We start from the raw sequence: 23,838 nt of genomic DNA on the forward strand, positions 1-23,838 counted from the left end.
TTGTACAATTTGTTGTTCTCGTACGCTTGAAGTCGAAATTCATCAAGTTCATTTAACTAAAGCATTCGCTTCTTCCCAGCTGCATCTAGATCAAGGTTTAACTTCTTCAATGCCCAATAAGCCTTATGCTCAAGCTCCGCAGGTAAATGACATCCCTTACCATAAACAAGTTGAAACGGGGACATCCCAAGTGGAGTCTTGTATGTTGTTCTATAAGCCCAAACAACTTCATCGAGCTTCAAAGACCAATCTTTCCTTGACGGACAAACAACTTTTTCTAGAATGCGCTTGATCTCTCTATTAGACACTTCATCTTGACCATTAGTTTGCGGATGATAGGCAGTAGCAATACGATGATTCACATTGTAGCGCTGCATCATAGAAGTGAACTTATGATTGCAGAAATGCGACCCCTCATCACTTATGATTACTCGTGGCATTCCAAACCTTGTGAATATCTGCTTATGAAGAAAACTCAATACTACCTTTGCATCATTTATCGGTAGAGCCTTGAATTCTACCCATTTCGAGACATAATCGACTGCCAGCAAGATATACTGATTATTGCAGGATGAGATAAATGGTCCCATGAAATTGATTCCCCAAACATCGAAGACCTCAACTTCGAGCATCACATTTAAAGGCATCTCATCCTTTCTAGTAAGATTCCCAACTATTTGGCAACGATCACACCTTAAAACGAACTGATGTGCATCCTTAAACAATGTAGGCCAGAAAAAACCTGCTTGAAGAATATGAGTTGTCATCTTTTCACCACCATTATGTCCACCATAAACTGTGCAATGGTAGTCTCGTAATATCCCCTCCATCTCACAGAATGAGATACATCTCCTGATGATCTGGTCAGCTCCTTGTCTAAACAAATATGGTTCATCCCACATGTACGACTTCACCTCATGCAGAAACTTCTTCTTTTGAGCTGCATTCATATTAGGATGCATTATATTGCTGACAAGATAGTTCAAAATGTCTGCGAACCATGGCTCTTCCTCCTGAACTGCGAACAACTGGTCTGCCAGAAAAAATTCGTTGATCAATATCTTATCATGTGAAGTAGAATCAGGATTCTCCAATCTAGAGAGATGGTCAGCAACTTGATTCTCAGCACCTTTTTGATCCTTGATCTCTAACTCAAATTCCTGTAGCAAGAGCACCCAATGAATAAGTCTAGGCTTCGAATCCTTCTTTGAGACCAGATAGCGAATGGCAGCATGATCAGTGAATACTGTCACCTTTGTCCCAAGCAGATAAGATCAAAATTTTTTGAAACCAAAGACTATAGCCAAGAGCTCCTTCTTAGTAGTGGTGTAGTTCATTTGAGCTTCATTAAGAGTCTTACTAGCATAGTAGACCACATGAAAGATATTATTCTTGCGCTGCCTAATAACTGCTCCCACTGCATAATTACTTGTATCGCACATCATCTCAAAAGGTTATGTCCAATCAGGTGCCGTAATTACTGGTGCAGTTATCAAACTCTTCTTGAGAGTCTCGAATGCTTCCAAGCATTCATCATCAAATTTGAAAGGCACATCTTTCTCGAGCAAGTTGCACAACGGCTTAGATATCTTAGAGAAGTCCTTGATGAAACGCCGATAAAAACCCGCATGACCAAGAAAACTACGGATTCCTTTCACCGAAATAGGTGGCGGAAGATTTTCAATGACTCCCACATTGGCTTTATCCACCTTAAGGCCTTTACTAGAGACCTTATGCCCAAGAATGATGCCTTGTTGCACCATGAAGTGACATTTTTCCCAATTGAGCACCAAATTAGTTTCTACACACCTTTTGAGCACCGAACGAAGATTATTCAAACATTCATCAAATGAATGTCCAAAGACGGAGAAGTCATCCATGAACACTTCGCCATTATTTCCAATCATATCAGAGAATACAGCCATCATGCATCTCTGAAAAGTGCCAGGTGCACCACATAAGCCAAATGAAACTCTGCGAAAAGCAAACGTGCCAAATGGACAAGTGAAAGTAGTATTTTCTTGATCTTCTGGTGCAATGCAAATCTGATTGTAACCTGAATAGCCATCCAAAAGACAATAATACTCATGACCAGCCAACCTGTCAAGCATCTGATCAATAAATGGAATAGGGAAGTGATCTTTCCTTGTGGCTTTGTTCAACTTTCTGTAGTCCATGCATACCCTCCATCATGTGACTGTTCGAGTGGGGATTAGCTCATTCTTCTCATTTGCTACCACAGTAATACCTCCTTTCTTAGGTACACATTGCACGGGGCTCACCCACGAACTGTCAAAAATAGGATATATGATTCCTGCATCCAGCCACTTTAGAATTTCTTTTTTCGCCACTTCTTTCATGATAGGATTAAGTCTTCATTGTTTCTCAACAGTCGGCTTTCTACCTTCCTCTAGAAGAATTTTATGCATGCAATACGAAGGGCTGGTCCCTTTTATATCTGCTATAGTTCATCCGATGGCCGATTTGAATTCTCTCAAGATCCTCAAGAGCTTGTCCTCATCACTACCTGAAAGGTCAGATGCAATAATAACAGGCAAAGTAGATGCATCACCTAAAAAAGCATACCTTAGGTGTTCAGGCAATGGTTTGAGCTCCAAAGTAGGTGCTTCCTCAATAGATGGTTTGAGCTTTCCCTCAGCATTCTTGAGATCACTAGTACCAATAGATTCAAATGGCATGTCTAGCTTTCGCTTCCAAGGAGAAGCATTTAGATATTTTAGTTGCTCGTAGCCTTCCTAATCTTCACTGTCAAATTCCCCCACTAAGGCTTTTTCTAAGGCATCAGACTTTAGCACATGATCAAGTTCTGAAGTTACCGCAGAATCAATCAAATCCACCTTGAAGCACTCCTCATATTCTGTAGGGAATTTCATCGCATTGAATACATTGAATATCACATCCTGATCTTGCACCCTCATAATAAGTTCACCTTTTTGTACATCTATCAAGGTACGGCCTGTAGCCAAGAAAGGTCTTCCCAAGATTATGGGAATCTTCTTATCTTCCTCGAAATCCAGAATGACAAAGTCTGCAGGAAAGATGAGCTTATTCACCTTTACTAAAACGTCCTCCACGATGCATCGTGGGTATGTAATAGAACGATCAGCCAATTGTAGAGACATATAGGTGGGCTTTGGATCTGGCGAATTCAGCTTTTTGAAGATAGACAACGATATCAGATTGATGCTTACTCCCAAATCGCAAAGGCACTTGTCGAATGACAACTTGCCAATGGTGCAAGGAATGGTGAAGCTACCTGGATCTTTAAGCTTTGGAGGCAATTTTTATTGCAGCACGGCACTACACTCTTCCGTTAGAGCAACGGTATCCAGATTATCCAGTTTCACCTTCCTTGAAAAAATACCCTTCATGAAATTCGCATAACTAGGCATTTGCTCCAGAGCCTCAGCAAAGGGTATGTTGTTGTGAAGTTTCTAGAACACCTCCAGAAACTTACCAAATTGCTTATCCAGCTTTTGTTTTTGCAATCTCTTAGGAAAAGGTGGTGGAGGATAGAGCTGTTTCTCCCCTGTATTACCCTCAGGCAGAGTGTGTTCAACAGTAGTCTTCCTTGGTTCCACCTCTTTCTCTTTTTGCTTCTCTTCTTCATCTACAACTTCAGCTACTCCATCTTTTGCTTTTTCAGCATCAGCAACTTTTCCAGACCTTAAGGTAATAGCTTTGACTTGCTCTTTAGCTTCCTTCCTTCTTGGCACTTCAGTATCGCTGGGAAGTGTGCCAGGCTGACGATTGAGCATGGCATTGGCTATTTAACCAATTTGATTCTCCAAGGTCTTGATAGAAACAGCCTGACTTTTTGAGCACTCGAAGGTGGAGTAGCAGCTCCTTGTTGAGGATATAATTGCCTTTGAGCATATTACTGAGGTTGCGTAAATCCAGGTGGATTAAACTGTTTACTTACACCTTGATGATATGGTTGCTGAACAGTATTCTGAGTATTGCTCCAGCTGAAATTGGGATGATTTCTGTTATTAGGATGATAAGTAGCTGGCACAGGCTGTTGCGGTCGCTGATAATTGTTCACATACTGAACAGATTCATTAACAAGAGAACACTGATCTGTAGCATGAGAGCCTGCACAAAGCTCACAGACCATAGCTATCTGATTGACTCCATAGTTGGCTAAAGAATCGACTTTCATTGACAGCGCTTGGAGCTGCGCTGCAATAGCTGTAGCTGCATCAACTTCCAAAATACCTGCTACCTTCCCAGGCATCATCCTTTGAGTTGGGTTTTGATGCTCGTTTGCAGCCATAGTTTCAATAAGATAATAGGCCTCGGTATAGCTTTTAGCCCACAAGGCGCCTCCATCCGCTACAACGAGCAGGGCCGAGATTGGGCCCCCAAACCATTGTAGAACCCAGTGATCACCATCCAGTCAGACATACCATGATGTGGACACTTTCTCAACATTTCCTTATAGCGATTCCAAGCTTCGCACATAGATTCTGTTGGTTGCTGCGCAAACTGAGTAAGAGCACTCCTCATAGCTGCAGTCTTGGCCATTAGATAGAACTTCACCAGAAACTTTTGCGCAAGATCTTCCCAAGTAGTGATGGACCCAGCTGGTTCAGAATGTAACCAGTCATTAGCTTTATCCCTCAGAGAGAATGGGAAAAGCCTCAGCTTGATAGCCTCATCAGTAACACCATTATATTTGAAAGTACTACAGATCTCGACAAAATTCCTGATATGCATGTGGGGATCTTCAGTTGCAGCACCTCCGAAAGAAACAGAATTCTGCACCATCTAAATAGTGCCCGGCTTGATTTCAAAAGTATTAACCTAAATAGCCGGACGAAGGATGCTTGACTAAATATCATCAATTTTAGGCCGAAAGTCTATAAGAGCTGGATCTGCTGGAACTATACGATTACCCATGATTATCGGTTCTTTCAGCTCACTCTCTTTATCCGAATCTTCAAAATCTATCTTCTCCGGAATATCAAGAATTGAGTCTGTCCCCTCAGCCGTATCTAGAGTCCTCTTGCGAGAACGTGTTTGCATAAACGCTCGCTAGAGTACCTGAAACACAACCGGAAACAATAAGTAACAAGTCTTAATTAATGAGTCCTAATTGAAGGGTTTTTAGCACATAAACGCAACGAAAAATGTAAATTTAAATCTTAAAAAATAACCGAAACCCTCTGCAGGATCCATGCGAAAAATAATATTTAATTCGTAGTTCAGTATGTTTACCGTAAGAAGCTTTACGTTAATGGAAATATGGAGGTCTTTAATAGCGATCCAAGAATGATGAACGGAAATCCCTAGCAGCTGCTCCTCAAGTGTGAAGCACTCCACCGGTATCCACCAAGAGTACAATGTGATGGAGGAGGAAGAGGTTGAGAGAATTAGTTGCCTCCCTCTTGTTCTACTTTAGAATTAGGGTTAATTATTTGGGTTGAGGCAAATAGGGTTTATAATAGTATATTTATAGGCAAAAATTTCAGCGGAAAATTTTCCCATAAAATATTATTATTATTAACCCTTTATTATTCTCATTAATAATTAAAACACCTTTTAATTATTAATCATTTTTCTAAATACTTTAGAAATAATTCTCTCTCTTGATTTAATTTGCAAAAATTAAATTCTTAATTAATAATATTAAGAACCTTTTCTTAATTTATTTATAATCAATTAAATCTCATTTAATCAATTATTAAATTTGCCAATTATTTATTTCATAAATAAATAATTATCAGCCATTATTAATTAATTTATCCACCATTAAATAATTCTCTTTTATGGTGTGACCCTGTAGGTTCAATATTAAGCCGGTAGTAGAAATAAATAATAATAAAACTATTTTATCATTATTTATATAAATTCTCTAATTCATTAAATATGATTAATTAATTAATCATATTTATTCTACATCGTGAGGGATACTTCTCAGCATATCGCGACTATCCGGGTAATAAGAATTCACTGCTTAGAATACCAAGAACCTATTCAGTGAGTAGTTACCGTACAATTAATTCCTTCTGCCCTACAATGTCATGATTAAATATAAGGCATGGAACTTGTGTCAAGCCTATCTTATTTAATCACTTGCTTTCCCATTTACTATGCTTAGTTCTATTTAATGTAAATTAGAAACTCCTTTCTAATTTCATTCACTCTGGCCAGAGATTCCTGAACTAACATAAGTGGATCAGCATTGAACATTCTCTTCCTTCACTGGAAGGGGTAGATCCTTTATTGATCATACACTATCTTCGTGTACAAATTCCTATACCCAGTAGAGCCCTTATAATTGTCCCTTGAGACTAAGAACTAAACCAAAGCATAGTTCAGTGTACACAAGAAGACTATAATGACCTCAAGTCTAAGGATACTTGTACAACTATCACTATATGAACAACTGCTGACACGTGAGTGAACTCCATCAGTTTTTCAGCTGTGTGAGTCATGTTCAGTGAACTTATTTTATAATAAGCACCTACATACTAGCTATAGTGTCATTATACAAATGTCTATGAGAACAGACATCCTTCATAATGAAGCAAGCATAGTATGTACCGATCTTTATGAATTATTAATTACCAGTTAGTAATCCTACGACCAGGAACTATTTAAGTTTAGAGTTATCATCTTTTAGGTCTCATTATTATGATCTCATCACAATCCATAAAAAGCTTTACTCTAAACTGTGGTATATCTTATTTAAACATTTAAATAGATAGAGCCCGTAATAAAAACAAAATAAGTCTTTTATTAATATCAATGAAATCAAAACAGATTACATAAAAGTTATTCCTAAATCCTTATACATGATTGGACTTAGGACATATCTCTTTCAATCTCCCACTTGTACTAAAGCCAATCACTCTGGTATCCAATACCCATCTTGTCTTTATGACGATCAAAGTGACTTTGAGAAAGTGGCTTTGTGAGTGGGTCTGCTATGTTGTTATGTGTGTCAACTCTCTCGACGTTGACATCTCCTCTTTCAACAATCTCCCTAATCAGATGAAAGCGCCGCTACGACATGTTTGGAATTTTTATGAGACCTAGGTTCCTTGGCTTGTGCTATTGATGCGTTGTTATCACAATACAACACAATAGGCTCTTCAACGCTAGGAACAACTCCCAACTCAAAAACAAATTTCCTCATCCAAAAGGCTTCTTTTGCAGCCTCACTTGCAGCTATATATTCTACTTCCGCTGTGGAGTCAGCCGTTGTAGATTGTTTGGAACTCTTCCAACTAATCGCACCACCATTCAGAGTAAACACGTACCCTGACATGGATTTGCTATCACTTTCTGATTGAAAACTAGAGTCAGTATAACCCTCTATTTTCAACTCAGATTCACCACAAAAAACAAGAAAAATGTCCCGAGTCCTTCGCAAGTACTTAAGGATGTTTTTCACTGCTTTCCAGTGGTCTTCACCTGGATAGGACTGATATCTGCTCGTCACACTAATTGAATAAGCAACATCAGGCCTTCTACACAACATCGCGTACATGATAGATCCTATTGCTGAAGCATAAGGAATCTTACTCATACGCTCTCTTTCCTCAAGTGTCTTAGGAGACATTTTTTCGGAAAGGGACACTCCATGGCTCATCGGTATGAGACCTCTTTTGGAGTTTTCCATGCTAAACCTTTTAAGCACTTTCTGGATGTATGTACCATGGGTAAGACCTATCATTCTTCTAGATCTATCTCTATAGATCTTCATACCGAGAATGTAGGATGCTTCTCCCAAGTCCTTCATGGTGAAGTTCTTTGATAGCCATACTTTGACTGATTGTAACATCGGTATATCATTTCCTATAAGAAGTATGTCATCCACATATAATACAAGAAATATTACCGCACTCCCACTAACCTTCTTGTAGACACATGGTTCATCTATGTTTTTGATAAAACCAAACTCTTTGATTGTCTCATCAAAACGGATATTCCATCTACAAGAAGCTTGCCTTAAACCATATATGGTTCGCAGCAGCTTACACACTAGGTGTTCATTTCCCTTGGAAAGAAAACCCTCTGGTTGTGTCATATACACTTCCTCCTCAAGTTCCCCATTGAGGAAGGCCGTTTTCACGTCCATTTGCCAGATCTCATAGTCGTAGTAAGCAACAATCGCAAGCAAAATCCGAATTGATTTTAACAGGGCTACAGGCAAAAAAGTTTCATCAAAGTCAATCCCTTGCCTTTGTCTGAATCCTTTTGCCACGAGCCTGGCCTTATAGGTCTCCACCTGCCCATCTGCTCCAATCTTTCTTTTGTATACCCACTTGCACCCAATAGGCTTAACACCTTCAGTCGCCTCAACCAGAGTCCATACTTGGTTGGAATATATAGATTCCATTTCGGATTTCATGGCACTATGCCATTTCTCTGAGTCAACACTACTCATAGCCTCATTATAGGTCACAGGGTCGTCGGCATCAATGATTGACAACTCATTATCATTCTCAATGACAAGGCCATAATACCTCTCAGGTTGGCGAGACACTCTTCCTGACCTATGAATGGGCTGTTCCACGGAAGGTTGTTCGGTCTGAACAGGTGTTTCCACTTGATCCGTAGTAGTTTGTGCTTCTTGAACTTTATCAAGTTCAATTTTGCTCCCACTGTTTCCTTCAAGGATAAACTCCTTTTCCAAGAAGGTAGCATGTCTAGAGACAAACACCCGATGATCGGTGTAAAAGTAATACCCCAAAGTCTCTTTAGGATATCCTACAAAATTACATTTTACGGATCGAGATTCCAGCTTATCTGAATCAACTTTCTTGACATAAGCTGGACATCCCCAAATCTTAACGTGTTTAAGACTCGGTTTCCTTTCTTTCCATATCTCATATGGTGTTTGAGGAACAGATTTGGAAGGCACCTTATTTAGTAAATATGTTGAGGTTTCCAATGCATAACCCCATAGGAATACTGGAAGATTCGCATATCTCATCATGGACCGAACCATGTCTAACAAAGTTCGATTTCTCCTTTCAGATACCCCATTCAACTGTGGAGTATATGGAGGAGTCCACTGGGAGACTATACCATTTTCTTTGAGATAATCTAGAAACTCTCCATTCAAGTATTCACCACCTCGATCTGATCGAAGAGTTATAATACTATGTTTGGTTTGTTTCTCCACTTCATACTTATATTCTTTGAACTTTTCAAAGGCTTCGGACTTGTGTTTCATCAAATACACATATCCGAATCTAGATCGATCATCTATGAAAGTAATGAAGTATGAAAATCCACCCATGGCTTGCGTAGACATTGGTCCACATACATCTGTGTGTACCAATCCTAGCAAATTTGCAGCCCTTTCTCCATGTCCACTAAATGGAGATTTGGTCATTTTACCTAATAGACAAGACTCGCATGTAGGATATGATTCAAAATCAAAGGGGTCAAGTAACCCTTCCTTATGCAATGTCCGCAGTCTATTTTCACTAATATGACCTAGCCTACAGTGTCATAAATAGGTCAGATTTTCATCATCTCATTTTCTTTTATTAGTTTGTTCAATCTGAAGTAAATCATGCTCTACGTCACATACATACAGACCATTATTTATAATACCACGTCCATAAAGAACATTATCTCTAAGGATAGAACATTCATTATTCTTAATAATAAATGAAAAACCATCCAAATCCAACATAGGAATAGAAACAATATTCCTCACAATAGAGGGAACGTAATAACAATTATTCAGAATAATAGCCTTGCCCGTAGGCATATGTAAACTAAATGATCCTACAGATATGGTCGCAACCCTTGCTCCATTGCCCATACATAGAATCACCTCATCTTTTTCAAGAGTCCTACTTCCCTTTAGTCCTTGCAACGAATTGCAAATATGAGAACCGCAGGCGGTATCTAACACCCAAGTAGAAATTTGACCTAGTGACATATTAACTTCGATCATGAACATGCCTGAATCAGAAGCGGTAGTCTTACTACCCTTCTTCTTCTTCAATTCTGCAAGGTAAATCTTGCAGTTCCTCTTCCAGTGCCCCAACTTGTTACAGTGAAAACAAACAGCTAAATTAGGACCAGTCAACTTGTGAGCATCTAGTATGCTCCGGAGTGATAGTGCAGAAGACATGACGAATATAGTAAATCTGTAAATGATAAACACATAACAAGACTTAGCAAATATTCAATTTCATTTCAAAACACTATATGAATCGGGTCTTTATTCATAAGTGTCTCCCACTAGTTTATCTAATTTATTTAACCCCCCAAGTGAAAATTAAGCATTCATAATGCTAGGGGGAATAGGGATCCTACATTCTATCACACAACCTCGGCTATGGCACGAAACGTCATGTGATGTTCAATAGGCAGTCAACTCTTGTCAATTACATCTTATGTTATTCCCTAATATAACTTTAGCCTCTTGTATAATTGAGTCACGGCTGTGGCACGACAAACTCAATATTCTAAGTCAAGTCTAACCCAACATTTCGTACAGTTGAATCAGTCTCCAACGGCCCACGGCTGTAGCACGTAACGACCTTTAGATTCTAATTCAATGTACACATCTCTATGTAATAGACAAGTATTTCTTATTTCGAAATCAAAGCCCTCGGCTGTAGCACGAAACGACAATGATTCAAAAATAAGAACTACTTTCTACCATGTTGGAAGGTTTTGACCGACACAAGCCCGTTGTGTCATTGGCCAATTACTACTTGATATTATTTAATTTTAGAGGGATTATATTACGTTACAATCATAATCATATTATAAAGAGATTCTTCCTTTTAAATTAAATATTTCAAATCAATAATCGATAATCAGATGATTCCCAGATCGGGTGGAGCATTGTCAAGAGGCGTCACTTAATAACCCTTTCTTACAGATAGAAATCTGTTGTTGACAGAATCATCCTTTCTCTCAATATTGAAAATTCATATTTAATTACGTGTTTCATAAACACAAGAATCTCATGATTGTATTCATAATATTATTGTTAAGGCAAGAAACGATACCTATTCTAGATTTTCTAGAGCACGCCTTATATTAATTTAAGTTCACCTAAATCTATCATCGCATGGTAAACATAGGCATATATCTCATATATAAAATTAAATAAACAAGTAAATGTAAAGTGCAATAAAGTAAATGTGTTTGGTTATGGCCCCATCCTATGTGATCTTTATCAAGCTCATGATAAAGATCAAGGTCATTCTAATATGGTGATGGAAATAAATACAACTACTTATTACATAAGTCTTCTTCTTTGTTTAGACTTCTTATATGCCTCGTCTTCTTCTTTGTATCACCTCCATTGGATAGTCCTCTTGAGTCTTCAATTACATTACATAGATTGAAAGTAAAACTAATCTAATGAACTTACAAGAATAACTCGAGTTATATTCGAGATTTATGATTACAAAGATTGACGACATGCAAGTCGTATTTAAAACCAAAACCAAAACCATTACACTAACGTCGAAAGGCCATAACCATCCACCACGCTCATACAACACATAAAAGCATGTTAAAACACATAATCTGATCTTAACATATCATATTATCCATGATCTAATCATAAAAAAAATATGACAAAAATCAGAATCAAATCAGAAAAACAAGAATCACTGTTTACGGGCAGTAAATGACGTCAAACGCCTTACAGACGAGTCGTTCATAGCTTTAGCTATCAGTTTTGTTCAGACGCTCGTTTACCTATGGAATAGGGTATTCGTTTGCGTAAATCGGACACCAGACCCTGATTTCAGCAAATCTGTAGCAGCCAATTCAGTATCCGTATCTAATATGATTCTCATAATTAGAACAAACATAAATCATGTATATATCAGTATATATACAGATTACGTAATCATCTTATGAATATACAACTCACATGAATATCATATATTCAAAACCATACATATATAAGCATATTATATCAACATCAAATCATGGCGAATCACGTACATGCTCATATATCGAAAACAGTTAAACACATAAACGAATTAAAAACTTTTCGCAAGTAGCTCTGATGCCATTGAAGGGTTTTTAGCACATAAACGCAACCAAAAACGTAAATTTAAATCTTAAAAAATAACTGAAACCCTCCGCAGGATCCATGCGAAAAATAATATTTAATTCGTAGTTCAGTATGTTTACCTTAAGAAGCTTTACGTTAATGGAAATATGGAGGTCTTTAATAGTAATCCAAGAACGATGAACGAAAATCCCTAGCAACTGCTCCTCAAGTGTGAAGCACTACACCGGTATCCACCAAGAGTACAATGTGATGGAGGAGGAAGAGGTTGAGAGAATTAGTTGCCTCCCTCTTGTTCTACTTTAGAATTAGGGTTAATTATTTGGGTTGAGGCAAATAGGGTTTATAATAGTATATTTATAGGCAAAATTTTCAGCTGAAAATTTTCCCATAAAATATTATTATTATTAACCCTTTATTATTCTCATTAATAATTAAAACACCTTTTAATTATTAATCCTTTTTCTAAACACTTTAGAAATAATTATCTCTCTTGATTTAATTTCCAAAAATTAAATTCTTAGTTAATAATATTAAGAACCTTTTCTTAATTAATTTATAATCAATTAAATCTCATTTAATCAATTATTAAATTTGCCAATTAATTATTTATTTCATAAATAAATAATTATCAGCCATTATTAATTAATTCCTCCACCATTAAATAATTCTCTTTTATGGTGTGACCCTGTAGGTTCAATATTAAGCCGTTAGTAGAAATAAATAATAATAAAACTATTTTATCATTATTTATATAAATTCTCTAATTCATTAAATATGATTAATTAATTAATCATATTTATTCTACATCGTGAGGGATACTTCTCAGCATAACGCGACTATCCGGATAATACGAATTCACTGCTTAGAATACCAAGAACCTATTCAGTGAGTAGTTACCGTACAATTAATTCCTTCTACCCTGCAATGTCACGATTAAATATAAGGCATGGAACTTGTGTCAAGCCTATCTTATTTAATCACTTGCTTTCCCATTCACTATGCTTAGTTCTATTTAATGTAAATTAGAAACTCCTTTCTAATTTCATTCACTCTGACCAGAGATTTTTGAACTAACATAAGTGGATCAGCATTGAACATTCTCTTCCTTCACTGGAAGGGGTAGATCCTTTATTGATCATACACTATCTTCGTGTACAAATTCCTATACCCAGTAGAGCCCTTATAATTGTCCCTTGAAACTAAGAACTAAACCAAAGCATAGTTCAGTGTACACAAGATGACTATGATGACCTCAAGTCTAAGAATACTTGTACAACTATCACTATGTGAACAACTGCTGACACGTGAGTGAACTCCATCAGTTGTTCAGCTGTGTGAGTCATGTTCAGTGAACTTATTCTATAATAAGCACCTACATACTAGCTATAGTGTCATCACACAAATGTCTATGAGAACAGACATCCTTCATAATGAAGCAAGCATAGTATGTACCGATCTTTGCGGATTATTAATTATCAGTTAGTAATCCTATGACCAGGAACTATTTAAGTTTAGAGTTATCATCTTTTAGGTCTCATTATTATGATCTCATCACAATCTATAAAAAGCTTTACTCTAAACTGTGGTATATCTTATTTAATCATTTAAATAGATAGAGCCCGTAATAAAAACAAAACAAGTCTTTTATTAATATAATAAAATCAAAACAGATTACATAAAAATTATTCCTAAATCCTCATACATGATTGGACTTAGGACATATCTCTTTCAATGACCACTGATGGCAAGTACATAAACTAAACAAATTAACACCGAGTCCCCGGCAGCGGCGCCAAAAACTTGTTGGGCACAAAGCATGCGCTAATAATTCACGCAAGTATACGCGTTCGCAAGTAATATAGAATGATTTCTAGTTCGTTCCCACAGAGACTCAGACTAATTATATTTAATTAACACTCACTAACCAATGTATGATTACTTCTCAATGTTAAGACAATAACACTTAGGGTTGATTAACTAATTATTAACTACAATTAACTACGAGAATAGAACACTTAAATTAATACTTAAATTAACAATATTAAACACACATGAGATCATAACTTCATTACTACTTCATTTAATAGTTATTGTTATTACCCTTAGCATGTAACGGTGATGATATTAATCGAACAACACGAAACTGATAAAAGCCAACTTTCGTTGTACAAGTACCATTCTACCAAACATCCATAATTAAGATAGAAGTTGAATAGGCATCAATTATGTTGAGACCATATATGTCTACAAAATTTGACAACATAACGATTTAAGCGCAACTTATTCATTATGATTACATAGGGCAAGTAAAACGGTTAGAGTTACCCACTAATCATGCATACAAATACATGAACCTATGCTAGCATGGCAAGTTCTAAATCTCAAGATTCACTGTCGCTTCACAAGAGATTAACAGGCTATCTTATATGGTTGCGACGCACATAAGACGAATAAGCACAACCTATACTAGATATCATACAATCATCACATACCAAGGTATTAAACAATTAATTAAAGAAATCATTAATAAATCCGTTACAACCCCATGATCACGATTAGCCCATGATAGAACTCATCGTCACCATGGGTTCATATGAAAACATGATAATAACACGATAATATAACTAATAAAATACTTATTAAAACCAGAGTACGTCACAAGAGTATTAAGGTTCAAAGTAAAGAAAACTAGCATCCAATGTTACAATAAATAAAAGAATCACAAGATAACGTATGTTTCCTCTTCTTCGTTGCGGTGTGCTAAAACAGTCTTCTTAATCTTCTTTCCTTGCTCCTTGCTTGATTGATACTTCTTGCTTGTTACTTCTTATTGTGAAACGTCTCTGAACATTACTTATATAGAAGTCCACAAGAATCAGCCATCTCAGAAGTCCAGTATAAGTCGAATTATAAAAAGCATAATTTAATTTATCGACCCCAGGCGGCCGCCCCAGATCTCCAAGCGGGCGCCTCAACTCCCAAGCGGCCGCCCCAGATCCCAAGCGGGCGCTTGGCATGCTTCTGGAAAATTCTTCTTTTTAGTCCTGATTTTGCTGATTTCTTCACACAACTTCCCGCAACTGATTCCATGTACTTCCCTAGGCTTATTATGATGAATTCTTCCTACATACGCAAGTTATACCCTGAAATGCAAAAACACTAGAAAAACGCATCAAATACACAAAATACTTGATTTCAAGATATCAATTCAAGCCATTATAAGACGTTCTAAGTGATATAAAATGCCATTTATCAGTCATATATGTGCTTTCCATGATCTTCTTTTGATCTATCACATAGACTTTATAGGCTGTTCTTTCCAGTGAATATCCCAGAAAAATTGCTTCAAAAACCTTTGAGTCAAATTTTCCCACATATTCAGAGTTGTCTTTCAAAATGTAACACTTGCTTCCAAACATATGAAGATGCTTTACAGTAGGCTTTCTCTTTGACATGATTGAGTAGGGTGACTTGCCATGTGCCTTGTTACTGAGATATTTGTTCTGAGTATAACATGCAATATTGACAGCCTCTTACCAGAAACTTGTTGGCAACTTGGCATCTTGCAGCATTGTTCGAGCAGCTTCAACCAATATTCTGTTCTTTCTCTCAACTACTCCATTTTGTTGAGGTGTCCTGGCAGCTGAGAATTCTTGAACAATGCCTTTACCTTTGCAAGATTCACTTAATGTAACATTTATGAATTTTGTTTCATTGTCACTTCTCAGTCGTTTCACACAATTGAAATCTTCAGCCTATTTTTCTTTCTTGTGCTCAATTATGATATGTGGAGTTTCATCTTTAGAGTACATAAACTCTACCCAAGTATATCTTGAGAAATCATCCACCATCACAAGTGCATATTTGTTCCTTAAAATTGATAAGACATTTACTAGCCCAAACAAGTCCATGTGAGTAAGCTGCAAGGGTGCACTAATGGAATTCACAGTTTTTGACTTGTGACTAGATCTTTTTATCTTTTCTTTCTGAAAAGCTTCACAGACTTCAACTTGAGAAAACTCCAGCTTGGGCATGTCTCTCACTAACTCCGTTTTGACTAAGTTGTTAATTGCCTTGAAATTCAAGTGACACGGCTTCTTATGCCATAGCTTGCTTTGTTCTTCTGATGCCTTGGTATAAAAGCAGCAAATACCATCCTTATTTGTTGAGTCCGAGTCTACAACAAATAAGCTTCCTTTTCTTTCTCCTTTTAGAGCAATTTCACCAGTTTTCTTGCTGATAAAGGTGCATTCTTCTTTGTTGAATAAAACTTCAAAGCCTTTGTCTGCAAATTGGCTAACACTGAGAAGATTCACCTCAAGACCAGCTACTAGTGCTACCCATCAATGACAACATTTTCAGAAACAATCTTGCCATATCCCATTGTGAATCCTTTGTTGTTGTCTCCAAAGGTCACCAATGGGCCAGCTTTCTCCTCAAACTGTGATAGCAGGGCCTTATCACCTGTCATATGTCTGGAACATCCACTGTGAATGATCCATATGACTTTCTTCACTTTGTGCACACAATGAGATTCAGGTGTGTTTAGTAACCGAAGCAATGTTGGGTACTTTCTTCTTGTTAACTAATTTAGCAGAAGTAGAGTGATTTGTTTCAGATAAAATAGAGTTCAATGATTGTTGTGCATTTTCCCTTTCTGATGTAGACTCAATTTTTGTTTTTTTAAGGTCTACTCTCAGTTTGTGGCAACTCTTCATCACTTTCAAGTTACAAGGGATGCAGTCAAACTTATCACAGAATGAGTAGGGATCATCTAAATCTGCTTCATTATATTTGCAAGCTCCTTCAGTTCGCTTACTAACACCCTTTTTACAAAGGTGAGTTAGATGATTTGTAGAACTACATTTTCCACACTTCTTGCCAGGAACATCTGTAACATAGGCCAGATTATTGCTTTTGTTTATCCCCATTGTTCCACTTCTATTTTTCTTCTACTTTCTTGTATCTTCAATTTTGGTTTCTTTGACAGGAGTCTTGGTACTTTGAGTGTCCATAAGATTTTCTTCAGCCTTGGAAGATTGAATTGAATTTGCATTCTTCTTTTCATTATCCTCATCTGCAATTTATTGCTTGATAATCAATTCTTCTTCACTGAAGTTTACCTCACAAGTCTTAAACACAGGTGACCCAACATTTTTCAGCATTGCTGGAACATTTTCACTCTTTGTTACTTTTCCTCTGTAACCAGTGTTTTTCTTTTTTCTGCTTAAGGTATCATAATCAAGACCAATGGCAATGTTTGCACATGGTTTATTTTTCTCATGGTACTGACCAACCAATTCAGATGCATTCTTGAAGGACTTCAACTTTACTTCACTTTTCTCCAATTTTTCTCTTAGCACAGCCTCAATCTTATTTGCACGCTTGAGCTTGTTTTTCAGATAGCCATTTTCTTGTTTTAAGGCTTCAAGCTCCACTGTCAACAATTCAGCTTCTTGTTTTGTATTTTCAAGCTTCTCTTTTAACTTTGTTAATCTGCTAACTTCTTCATTAGCAACAACCATACTTGTATGAATGTGAAACATTTTTGTGCTCATCTTTTCAACAGTTTCCTTATATTGATTCACATTTAAATCAGTGGAGGTAAGAGTTGGTACCTGTGATTTAGATGAGGATGACTCTCCTTGCTCCAAGGGCATGAGTGCATAATTTCCTAGTTCTTCATCTTCATCATTTTCAGAGTTATCCCAACTTTTACCTTCTACAATATAAGCTTTGCTTTGCTTCAAGTTCAAGATACGCTTTATCTTTCTTTGCCTTCTTGGGTTTCCTGCATTATGTAGCAAAGTGGCCTAGTTCATCACAATTGAAGCACTGTATATTAGATCTGTCAACAGATCCAGTTTTGTAACCACTTTTGCTATCAGAATTGTACTTTCCCTTCTCTTTCCAACTGCTATCTTTGTTAAAGGACTGTCCTTTACTTTTGAAGTATCTTGGCTTCCTTACTCTAATGTTAGAGAATTTTCTAGCCATATAGGCCATTGACTGATCTAGCTTATCCAGTACTTCAAGAGTATAGAACTCATCCTTTTCCAACTCTAGTATGACTTGCTCCTGTGAATCAATTATTCTCTGCTCACTTGTTGAAGAAACTGGAATATGAAATCTTGGGTCATCATTAGATATTTGACCTTCATTTACTAATAAAGCACTTGAACCATCTACAACATGTCCTTGGCCAGATTTCAATGATTGCCTTTGAATCATCTCTAGTTCATAGGTTTTGAGAATTCCATATAGAAATTCCAAAGTTATTCTGCTCAAGTCTCTCCCTTCCCTGATTGTTGATATTTTCTGTTCCAAATGGTCAGGGAGAGTAAGCAAGAACTTTAGATTCACCTCTTCAGCTTCATAGTATTTTTCATGAAGCTGCAAGTCATTTATCAGCTTATTGAATCTTTCAAACACATCAGTAATGCTTTCCTTGGGCTTAGCCATGAAACCCTCATACTGTGAAATTAGTATCCTTCTTTGATTAGATTTAATCTCCTCAGTTCCTTTACAGAGTATTTCAATCTTCTCCCATATTTGCTTGGCAGTGTCACAGTTAACAATATTGTTGTACATCACATTGTCAAGTGACTCAATTAATAACAATTGCAAGTTGCTGTCCAGGGAGACTTTCTATTTTTCAGGGTCAGAATACTCAGTTGGATCTTTACGAGCATAATGAGATGGTATGACCATGTCTCCATCTGTAGATTCCTCAACTCTTACCATAGGAATGAAGGGTCCATTCTTGAGGATCTGAATATAGAATGGATTGGTCATCTTGATAAACAACATCATTTTCTTTTTCCAAAGACTGTAGTTAGCTTTGTCAAAGGTAGGAATTTTGATGCAACTGATTTTCTGTGTATTCATTCTTCCAAGATCTTGAATCTATTTACTTTCAGATTTTGCTCTGATACCACTTGTTAGGTAATGAATCACACACAAAGGGGGGGTGAATGTGTTTTTTCTGATTTTAGGCTTTTCTTGAAAGTTAATGGTTGAACAAAATAAATTAAATCTTCTATAGAAAAGTGTTCATGCAGAATCTAAACTTGCAGAAAATAAAGAACACAAACCTTCAAAACTCACTTAATTTTTATATTAAAAATTAAGATTGTTTTGCTACAAAATTTCTAAGCTCTTTGATGTTAAAGAGCTCATCTTCTTCTTAAGAGTGATACAAGAGATTTGATCTAAATTGTTACTTCTAACTAGAGGACCAGTGTTAACTTTATAACTCAGTTAACTGCTGGTATACACAGTGGATAATAAATATGCTATTAGCTTTTCTAAACTATCACTTGTCATTTCTATTTATAGAAAAGCAAATCTTCCATTTCTGGCTTAGCGTATCTTTAGCATCCCATGTTTACTTTAATCTTCCTCTGTCAGTTAATCTTTGCCATTGATCTTGTACACTCTTCAAGCTGCTTTCTGTAGACTTGCCAATCCAGCTGTTGGATTATTTGTTGATTGTTTATCTTGGATATTGAACTGATCTGCAATTCTGTACTTTGAGACTGTACTTCGAGATCTCCAGTTTGAATTAATTGAACACTTAACATCTCGATAAGTACATAGGCTTATCGAGATCTCCAGCATTCCATATTGAGTTTGACTTGTAGAGGTCTTCAGCTTGTCGAGATCTCTAGTCTTCACATCTTCACTATGACTTATCGATAACTCTGAGTTCTCTAGTGAAGGAATGAATTGTCGTTATCTTCAATCTTCAGTTCTTTAAATTGGCTTGTTGATATCTTCTTGAGTTCTCGAGTAGCTTTCCTGACTTCTCCACTCCCGGTGGATATTGCTCATCCGTCGAGTAGATATATAGCTCATCCGTCGAGTAGATATATAGCTCATCCGTCGAGTAGATATTGCTCATCCGTCGAGTAGATATTGCTCATCCATCAAGTAGATATTGCTTATCCGTCGGAACTCTCTGGTGTTCTCGAATGACTTCTCTATAACATTAAATCTGTGACTTGTAGAGATCTTGACTTAGAATATTTTTCTCCAAACAGATTTATTCAACTCCAAGCTTCTTCAAAATTCTTCTGAGGCATGATCTTCTTGATCTTCTTCCAGATAGAATCCTTAGGCTTGATACTATTTTAGGAAAAAGACTCTAGTCTGCTCCTTTGCATTTTTACAGACTTTAAGTGTTACAAGTATAAAATATAAATTAAGATAATAATATAACTTACTTAGGGTTGACCCCAAGCTTAACAGATTACTGAAAATAACTGTTCATCAATCTTCTACTTAGATCAGATGTCCATTTGATTTGCCTTATACTATGATCAGAGATGCTAATGACATTGTTAGCTCCAGTAATCTTTGACATCATCTACTATATATTACAAAGCTGCAGCTTCAACTCTTACTTTTCAATCTCAAGCTTCTCATTGATCTTTGACAGTCTACTAACTTCCTAAGTAGCTGCCACCATGCTTGTGTGGATGTGAAACATTTTTACACTCATCTCTTCAATAGTTTCTTTATATTGGCTTGTATTTAAATTAATGGTAGTTAGAGTTGGTACCTCTGATTTTGATGAGGATGATTCTCCTTGCTCTAAAACCATGAGTGCATAATTTCCAAATTCTTCATTATCATCATCTTCATCAGTGTCATCCCAACTCTTACCTTCAGCTATATAAGCCTTTACCTGTTGTTTCTTCAAGAGAGCTTCATACTTTGCCTCCAACTCCAGGTAAGCTTTATCCTTCTTCACTTTCTTTGGCTTTCTACACTCAGTTGTAAAGTGGCCCAACTCATCACAGTTGTAGCACCTTATTTTTGATATGTCAACAGATCCAGTTTTGTAGCCACCTTTGCCATGAGTAGTACTGAGTTTTTCCTTTCCCGTTGTTTCTATTTGAGGTTTTTCCCTTGCTCTTGAAGTACTTTGGCTTTTTCACCATAATGTTAGAAAATTTTCTAGCAAGGTAAGACATAGATTGATCCATCTCATATAGCTCATCAAGGGTATAATACTCATCCTCCTCTAGCTCCAATATGACTTGTTTCTGGGGCTCCTGTTCTTTTGATCAACAACATGAGTGATTGGAGTTTGAGCTTTGTGTTCCTATTCAAGCATTGTACTGTCATTGACCATCAAGGCACTAGATCCATATACTACATGTCCTTGGTTTTCCTTTAATGACTTTCTCTGCAACATCTCAAGCTCATATATTTTCAGAATCCCATATAAGACCTCCAATGTCATTCTTCTCAAGTCTCTTTCTTCTCTAATAGCAGATATTGTATGTTCAAGATGGCTAGGAAGGGTAAGCAAAAACCTTAGGTTAACCTCCTCAGCTTCATGATATTTATCATGAAGTTGCAAGTCATTAATAAATTTGTTGAATCTTTCAAAAACTTCAGTAATTCCTTTTTTAGGTTTATCCATGAAACCCTCATATTGTGACACCAAGATTCTCCTTTGGTTAGATCTAACTTCCTATGTCCCCTCACACAGTATCTCAATCTTTTCCCAAATCTATTTAGCAGAATCACAATTGATAATGCTGTTGTACATCACATTATCAAGGGACTCAATTCATATGAGTTGTAAACTGTTATCCAAAGCAACCTTTTCGTTTTCAGCTTTGTGTAGGTTAAGGGGTCTTTAGGTGTATAATGTGTGGGTACGACTATGTATTCTTCCGTAGATTCAGAAACTCTCACCATAGGAATGAAAGGTTCATTTTTGAGGATCTGAACATACATGAGATCTACCATCCTAATGAACAACATCATTTTCTTTTTCCAGAGTGTGTAGTTAACCTTGTCAAAGGCAAGTATCTTGATGTTTGTCAATTTCTGAGCATTTTTCATAGAACAACTTTATTCAACTCCAAGCTTCTATATTTTTTCTCTGAGGCATGATCATGACTTGATCTTCTTCCAGAGTTTATTCCTTATCTTGAAACTGTTCACATAAAAATTCTTCAGTCTAATCTACTAACCATTTTTACAGACTCAAGAAATACAATACAGATATAGATTATGAAACAACTTAATCTTAGGATTGTCAATGTGACTTAGTCTTATTATTGTACATGCATGTCTTACTCAACAAAGACGTATTCCGACCTTCCATAATGTCAACATCAATTTAATTGCTCGAGAATTTTACCACTTTGCAGTTAACTGATTTCTTCCACTGCCAAGCCACCTCCTCTCCCAACACAATCAACTTCAAAAGAATTATCAAAACCCAATTTGAAAGCAAGCTCTTTCATAACCTTCGGTTCGACTAAGGTCTCAGACAAAAATACAAAGTCGGGATTACGAGATTTTAGAAAATCTTCGAAAACTCGAACTGCACGAAGGTTCCCCACACCTCTGCAGTTCCAACTTAACCGATTCATTATGATTGGCTAGCTTGCCTAGCAAGCGTAACCATTTTAGGGACAGGAGAAGCTGCGTAATCAGAGTTAGAAAATACAGTTTCTTTTTTAAAGATCCTATGTTCATAGTTACCGTTCAGAGCCAACACCTCGTTTGTATCCATAGTTGTTTTGGATTTAGGCCCATGACGCCTTCTTTTCCTATCTTCCATCTCAAACCCAATATCTTCCTCATTACAAAGCCCACAATTAGTATATATTTTGAATTTTGACCCATCCCCATCAATTACTTGATTTTCTCCTTGATCAAGTGTGACAAATTCCTTGTTTGAAATTACCTTATCTCCGCGCCTGGGTTCTCTCCTATCGGTTACGATAACAACTTGTTTATATATATATTCTCCCGTGATATCCGGATAGCTGTTATCACGCTCCATTCTTCCCGGCCAATCTGTGTCGTCCTCCTCCCCCAGCCACTTACTACCACCCTGACATGTGCCCCTCCGATATGGAGCCCTCAATCATGATCCTCATTCCCCGGTTCCACCCTCATCTCTTTTATCAATTGACTTTCTGCAAAATCTCTCTGTGTGCGTCACCATCCCACATGGAAAGCAAAAAACTCCTAATCGTTCCTCTTAATCTTTTTCTTTCTTTTCAATGGCTTCCTTACATCCACCTTTATTTTAATATTCATGAACTCCCTCCAGATACCATAGTTGTTCTTAGCGTCATAGGAGATAAATTCACTGAAAAAATTACCTAGCTGTTGACCCACTGTTTCAGACATGAAATCATTCAGGAGATCATATACATGAATCCAAATGTTTAAAAACCATAGTGGAACATTTAAATGTTCTTCGCCCATTGAAATTTCTTCAAATAAAAGTATAATGTTATCAAACGTTGAGGGACCCCATTCATCACCCATGCCTTGTCTTCTTTGTGATAGAATTAGAACAGGAAAACTCATATTTCTAACTTCTTAATATTTATCCCCGTAATAGGCTTCTGCCATCTTGATTCTCATTACTCTAGTATTAATATTTTTTCGGTAAAAAATCTACCTATGAGACAAAACTCAAACTTATTTGTCTCTTTCTCAATATCTCCACCAAATATTAAATTTTCATTCTCTTCTTCATCCAAACTGAGATTTACTAATTGTTCATCTAATTTTTTGTGTTTTATCATGCCGGCCTCATACTCCTCTGATAGTGAGAAAAGATGAGAAAGTCATTCTCTCACATGAGACTCGAGAAATATTATTTCATTGAAAAATGGGAGACGTTCATTCACAATTCCAAATTATAATGTATTCGTAGCTTATCAATCCAAAATTCCAAATTATTATGTTGAAAGACCTTTTAATTTGATAAAATTTTCCCACTTACGAGCTCTAATTGAATAGCTAATGTTGAC

Source organism: Apium graveolens, chromosome 6, assembly GCF_009905375.1.
Source record: "Apium graveolens cultivar Ventura chromosome 6, ASM990537v1, whole genome shotgun sequence".
In the NCBI taxonomy this organism is placed as follows: Eukaryota; Viridiplantae; Streptophyta; class Magnoliopsida; order Apiales; family Apiaceae; genus Apium; species Apium graveolens.